The following is a 7,353-nucleotide window of genomic DNA, read 5'->3' as shown; positions in this document are numbered from 1 at the left end:
AGACAGGCTGCAGTATTGGACTGCATATTGGACCAGCAGCATAAACACTGATGTGGTGAAGAACAGGACTGCAGGAGTGTGACCTCCAGTATCATCATGAGCCAAACTACCACGATTATCCACACTTTAAAATCCTTTCATTGGAACTTAAATCTGTTTGACACTTAATATGATAAAGTATGTAAATATATCATTAACACTGTCAGCCCAAACAGATCATAAATATCCATTCTGAGTGTAAAGTATGAGAAGGATATTATGTGGATTTACTATCATCTTAACTTGTGTGTTATTTAAAAAGTCATTATTGCACTGCTATCACACACATATATGAATATATTTTATGATAATTATGTTTAATCTTGTATGCTCATGTGCTCACTAGATCTGTCACTTCACAACATGAGATCCATGTCTCATAAAACATATCTATTTTTATGAGATTTCAGAGTTTGTCAAACTTTGGGTTTGGATCCCATGTGAGGTCACGTGATAAGCAGTTGGGATTCAAGACACATTGGGAAGACCCCTGCAGGGGCTCTGCAGTACCCCAGCTTTACTGTCTGTCACTTCCTTTTTGTTTATTTGATTTATTGAAAATCTGTTTGGAAATGTGCATCATGTAAAACATCAGTATGGGTTGGTTCTTCCTTTTCAGCTCTACAGGAAGCTTCAGTAGGGAAACAGCTGATTATACTTTGAGGCCCACATAATTGATTCATCCAGCCACTCCTGCAGATCTCTAATATTTATCTGTTGATGAGAAACACACAGATTTTCACATATTGCATATATCATGTCAAATATACCTCATCATGGCCATAGTGGAAGCTAAAACTATAGCAACTATATATTCATTTCAATCTTTTTGTTTTACATTCAGTGTCTACATTCTAAAAATCCTTATTTTCTACAATATCTAGACTGTGCTTAATCAGATACAATAACCTGATGCAAACTCTGGTCTCCTTCATGAAAGCTAAACAGGCTACATGCTGTATTAACACTGAACTGAGATGTGGAATCATTGATGAAGAATATAAAAAATAGTTTGTTTGCTTTACAAACCCGAGGTGTGGAATTTCAAACCCTCTGTGTCTGTAACAAGAAACTTCATTAAGATGCATTAATGAAGTTGCATCAATTGTGAGTAATGTTTTAATATCCTTAAAGGCACATTTTGCAGGTCCCATATGGGACTGTATGAACCCCATCAGGGACGTAAATGGGCTAAGTGGGCATGGGCATAAACGGCATGTGAAGCCTCTGTGGGTTGGCTAAATGGGCCCCATTCATGGTCCATTCTGATCCTACATAGACCACATATAGGCAAACATACATGGGTCTCACCCAATTGGGCCCCACTTGAAACCCAGTCAGAACCCACTTGAAGCACATATGGGCAAACACAGGTGGGGCCAGCATGGAAACTGCAGGCAAACCCATGTGGGACCCATATTTGCAACCCAAATTTAACATGGACATGCTGGCTGGGAGTCTAATGGGAATGTAACACTAAATTGGCTGAATGCTCCTTTAACACTCTTTACAGATCTCTATATGAGAAGAATACATCACACTTTCCCAGACTGATTTTGGTAATAGTATTTCTTTGTAAATAAAGTTTTCAGTGTATTGATTAACATTCCAGTCAGCATACACATCAGGAGCATGTCAGACATATTAGTTATAGTCTGTCACAGCACACACACATACAGATTTATTGTGTTTGACTGGCTTTATTATTTGAGCATTAGTGCTGGAGGACAGTTACATCGATCCTTTGTGTCTAAGACAGCCTTTTCTGATGTGCAGTTATATTAGAGGTTATTTTAGCAGCTTCTTAATATAGTATCCCATCATGCTCTATGGCTGCTCCCAGCTAAGAGCACTGGTTCCTCCCCTGGGCAAACATGACCTTGATATACTGTCTGCACCCCATCCACTGCTCTCATTGCTGTTTGGGCTACATCAACTTATTATCTCACATTACGCTATTATGTCTGCTGCTAGTGATAGTCACAGTGGTGACGATCATTATTATATAACCTTATTACACTGCGCTTCATAATAAAACGTAAAGCACAAGAGATGTTAAGCGTTTCTGGGACGAGGTGGAACAAATTCAAAAGACATTGAAAAGTGAAGCTAAAAAAAAAAAGATTAAAAAATACAATATCGATTTAAAGTGAAGACAAGTTTGTTTAAAGACATTTATATCCTGCAGTTGTTGGGTAGTAAGAGACATGCATGTACTGTACACAACTCTAAGACAAGAATGATGACAATTCTTCTAAAGCCTTCATCTCTGAGCAGAGCAGATAGACAGCATGCATAGTGAAAGATTGCACTTATGGTTATAAACTATGGTCAATCTATAGTTAGGGTTAGTCATGTGGTTAAGGTTAGGAAAAGATTGAAGTTATGGTCAATAAAAAGGCACATCTGACTTGTTTCCCATAGCAGCAGTTGACTGACACATGAGATCTAGCATTGCTGGGAGATGTGCTGAGAATGTCATATTGTGCAGGCTACAAATGTTGATATGAGGCACTTTTCCATTTTTTAACAACCACTGGTTATCAGTCATCATAAATTTAGTCCATTTGTTCCTTTACAGCATCCAGCATCCTGCTATTAAGTTTTGTTTCTAGCACACACACAGTGTTCCACCTGCTGTGTTCATCTGTTCTAGTCTGGCAAACATTAACTGTGTAGTGATGGTAAATGGCCAGACTGTTAAAATGTACAGCAATGGTTAGTGCTGGAATCTAACACTGGGATTTGAATCATGACAGGAAACAAAGAGGGAGCACTCAGACTAAAAATGGGTCAATGGATAACAGTGTCGGCCCCCAGCTGGTTAACTGCCTACATATGATATCATATCATATTATATTATATTATATTATGAATTTTAAAAAAATCAGTGTTGATCCTGATAGTTTGAAACTATGGGTGGTGATAACAGTTTTGACCAAACAAGTACACAAGTAAAAAGAAACAAGAAGTAAATACAGTTTATAAAGACATTAGCAGAAATTAAGTGTACTTTCAGTTTGACTTCAATGTTACAGTCGGTGAAAAAGTGCCAATCCCACAGTGAGGTAGGAGGACATTTAGTTATTGTTTAACCCTTACATAAGGGTCAGGTCACATTTTTGACATTTGACAAACACCACAAATGTCTTTGTGGTGTTTGTGCGGAATTGAGGCTGTTCTGGGTCAGATCTTAGCCATAATCTATTTCCATGTGTTTTAGTGAAATGAATAGTTAATAGTTTTAATAATATTTCTTTTTATGATGTAGCAGTGAAGACTGATGGCTCTAATGGTTATACAATAAACCCCACACTTCCAGAAAGTTATAAAATACATTTCCATCATTATTGCTATGTTGTATTTTCATGTCTTAGGTCAAATAGGACATGATATTGTGTGATAGTAGCTGTTCTAAAAAATACACTCTCTCTGCTCTCTGAAACATCAATCAAGGTTTAATCACATTTATTGATCAGTCAGATCCACTATTGATGCTTTCTAAACACATCTGTGCTTCAATATTTGGTATAGACTCTTTTTATGAGGAGATTCTTAGACCAAGTCAAAACTGATCCAGAACATACTGAGAGTGTAGAATATGATCAGTGTGTAAGAGTTAAAAGCAATCAGACAAATATAAAACAGCTTTTTAACTCATAGATGTAAATGAAGTTAAAACATGTGTCTGTGTATACTGTAAATGCAGCTGAAGATGGAGTTTAAGCGTGGTGCATCACTTCACTGTGATGACTGCATGTCTGCCGCTGAAATTTGACAGCTTTTAGTAATGATGTTATGTACAGAGCAGCTGTGTAGACAGAGCACTAGCAGCAGCTTCTCAAAGTCCTGCTGTGGCGTTTGTCAGTGTGTTTCTGCTCCTGGGCATGTCACCAGGAAGCCAGAGACACTTCACAGGCATGAAGCGCCTCCGCATTTAAATTCTCGTTAGCGGAGCCTGCTTCAGACCTCGCTACCCAATTAGCAATTAGCCAGCCTTTTTACGTGGAGACCTTTGCTTTGGTGTGTGATCTTGGCCTGATTTGTATGCAGTTTGTGCAGACGCTGATAAGAGCACCCCGAGTGCTTGTGCAGTTTTTTAAATTTAATTTTATGATGCCAGGACGGCTGCAGGGCTGGGGGGAAATAACATGGCCTGTCTTCAAAAGGAGATCTGTACACCAAGCACAGCAAAATGTGTAGGACTGCGCTTTTTTGTGCAGGCAGGTAATTTGCTCCCTGACTAATCTGCAGAGATAGGGAGAAGTTCAGAAAAAGCACTTACACAAAGAACAAGCTTTAGCTCGGAGGCTTGTCAAAAAACCTGAAGAAATTAACACCAAGGTGTAATAGCTGGAACAGACGGGGATCAGCACTAACCTCGCAGGGGATAAGGAGGTCTGTATGTGTATGTGTGTGTACACGTTTGCTTATGAGTTCATTTTGAGCAAGCTATTTCACCAGTGTTTTTGTGTGTGTATGTGTGTATGTGTGTGTACATGCATCTGAGGATAATTAGTTTAGTGGAGTGATATAAGACATATGTAAGAGTGTTGGTATACAGAAGTGTGTGTGTGTGTGTGTGTGTGTGTGTGTGTGTGTGTGTGTGTGTGGACTGGATAAGAAGTGGAGTGTAGGCGGAGGTTGAATGAGGTTAAAATTGAAGTATGAACTGAACTCGCAGTTATTAGCAGCCAAACCTACAACATGTTTTACACACTTCGCAAAAAAACAGGCAACATAAATTTAGGGATTTTGTTTTTCCTGGCAATGAAAATCCGTTTTAGTTCTACAAACATATTTTTGGAAGGACAGTTTCTGGAGCAACATTTCTGCCTGTACCCACTCAGTAAACATTCAAACTGCCAAATAAGCTTGTATGAAACTGATGGTCAGCAGGATTACTAGCTGGTTCCTGCTGGTTTCATGCTTCAAGTCAGCGTTTAACTAAGATAATAATCTCTCCCTTAACTTAAAACGACAGGTTCATAAAATTTCAGGTGTGTCTTAAACCAGCAGTCTGGTGTACATATGAACAGAGAGCAGTTTTCCTCACGGTGACTGATGGAGGACTAAATCCACAGTGTGACCACACAGTCATTTAAAAGTAGATGATCAGCTTCTATTGAGCTTCATCAGTCTGAGCTTCACAGCTGAATCAGGCGGGTGTTTAACTTCATGTTAGTGAAAGATGTCACTTAAAGGAAATGTTCACAATTCTTTAAATCTGTCTTAAACCAGCAGACGGGTGTCCATTTGAACAGTAAAGAAGCATATTTTAATAGTCAGTATGAACAGGAGGAATGGGACTAAATACACATAAGACTTGATTTGACTCATTTGGACGCTGAAGCTTCATATTAGCTTCAGATCAACTTTTAAATCCATGTTTACTCAGAAGGAGGACTGTGGATTTAGTCCTCCATCACTTCCATTGTAAGTGTACTGTGAATGATCTTCTAATGGTCAGTATGAACAGGAGGAATCATTACAGACTGTTGTTTAAGACAGACTTGGAAAACTGTGAACCCTTCCCTTTAAGATTAAATGAAGGTGTACCTGAAATATATTTTTGTCATTTTTAAGGATTTTTTAACCCTTGAAAGTCCTTTGGCCTGTGCAAGAAGCCCTTAATGTATTGAATTGTATTGCATGAATTCATCTATGAATGTACCCCAAACCATTGATAAAGTTACTATGTACCCGAATTCCCTTTAAATATAATACATTTTCACCTAAATGTTTCAGACCCTTAAAACAAAACTAAATCCAATCTCAATAACAACTTAATGTTTTTTTTTTTTTTTTTTTAGAAATATGTTTATTGATTTTCAATGTAGAGAAAAAAGAAAAAAAAAGAAAAAGAAAAAGAATACAGCATGGTCAACATGGTCATAAAATGAGTATCTACTATAGACAAAATATAAAAGCAGAGAAAAATAAATAAATAACAATAATAATAGTAAAATAAATAGGTCTGTAGACATACAAGATCATACTCTTGTTTGCACTGTGAGGCTTTGTACAATAGCCAGTGTCTATGGGCTCACATTTTTAAGGTAATTCAGTACTGGGTCCCATGTTTTATCAAACGTGTCCCCTCTATCTTCATTGTAGAATCTCAGTCTCTCCAGATGTAAAGTGTTTGACAATTCTCCCAACCATAAGTTATAAGTAGGCACAGAGTCTGTTTTCCACACTCGGAAAACCAGCATTTTAGCAATCACCATCCCAAATTGAACTGCTCTTCTTTCAAATTTATTAACAGAAGAAAGGACACTTGTGGCCCCTAGAGTGGCAATCAGAGGGTTGGGTGCCAGATTTTTACCAAAAGCCTTAGAAAAACACTGAAAAATACATTTCCAAAAAAAATTAAGTTTACTACATGCCCAGAATGAATGTGCTAAAGTTCCTATAGAGGATTTACATCGGTTACATGTTGGTGGGACATCCGGGTAAAATTTATGTAGCTTTTCTTGCGAGTAATGGAGTCTGTGGAGCACTTTATACTGTATTAGGTTGTGTCTGGTGTTAACTGAACACTTTTGTATGTTTCGTAGACATTCTTCCCAAATCTCATCAGTTAATTCCATATTCAACTCGTTTCTGAATTCACTGGAGCTCCATCATGAAGCATTCGATAGAAAACAGATTGCCCCACGAGTTCCCGGGTCCAGACTATTAATAGTCTCTAGAGCATTGTGTTAATTCAAAACTTCAAAGTTTGGTACATTTTTTTTAACAAAATCTCTAATCTGTAAAAACCTGAAAAAGCCTGAGGCAGGTATTCCATATTTGGCTTGTAGCTGTGTAAATGAGGCAAAAATTCCCCCCATATACAAATCGTTCATGTTGTTAATGCCTTTCTGTTTCCAAGCAGAGAAAGCAATATCATTTAGGCCAGGTATAAAAGCGTGGTTATCACAGATTGGAGTATCAGTATATACACTTGGAGCCTTGATATGAAGTTTTATCTGCTCCCATGTGCGTATAGTACCATTGATTACAAAACTATTATTATACTGTGGCTTCCTGATTTTAGTGGGGCTGTTGAGCAATGCTAGCAAGGAGGTCTTGTTACATAGCAATCGTTCTAAGCATAGCCAGGCAGGGCAGGAGTGTGAAGAGGAGGGGGGGCCTTTCCTCCACCAAGCAAGTATAGATAGATGAGCTGCCCAGCAATACATTTTAAAGTTTGGTAAAGCAAAGCCACCAGCATTTTTAGGTTTACACAGGTGTTTTTTAGAGATCCCGATGGCTTTGTAATTCCAAAGAAAAGGTACAATAATTGAATCTTATTGTTTAAAGTAATGT

Source organism: Scomber japonicus, chromosome 7 (assembly GCF_027409825.1).
Source record: "Scomber japonicus isolate fScoJap1 chromosome 7, fScoJap1.pri, whole genome shotgun sequence".
In the NCBI taxonomy this organism is placed as follows: Eukaryota; Metazoa; Chordata; class Actinopteri; order Scombriformes; family Scombridae; genus Scomber; species Scomber japonicus.
This window is presented reverse-complemented; position numbering follows the sequence as displayed.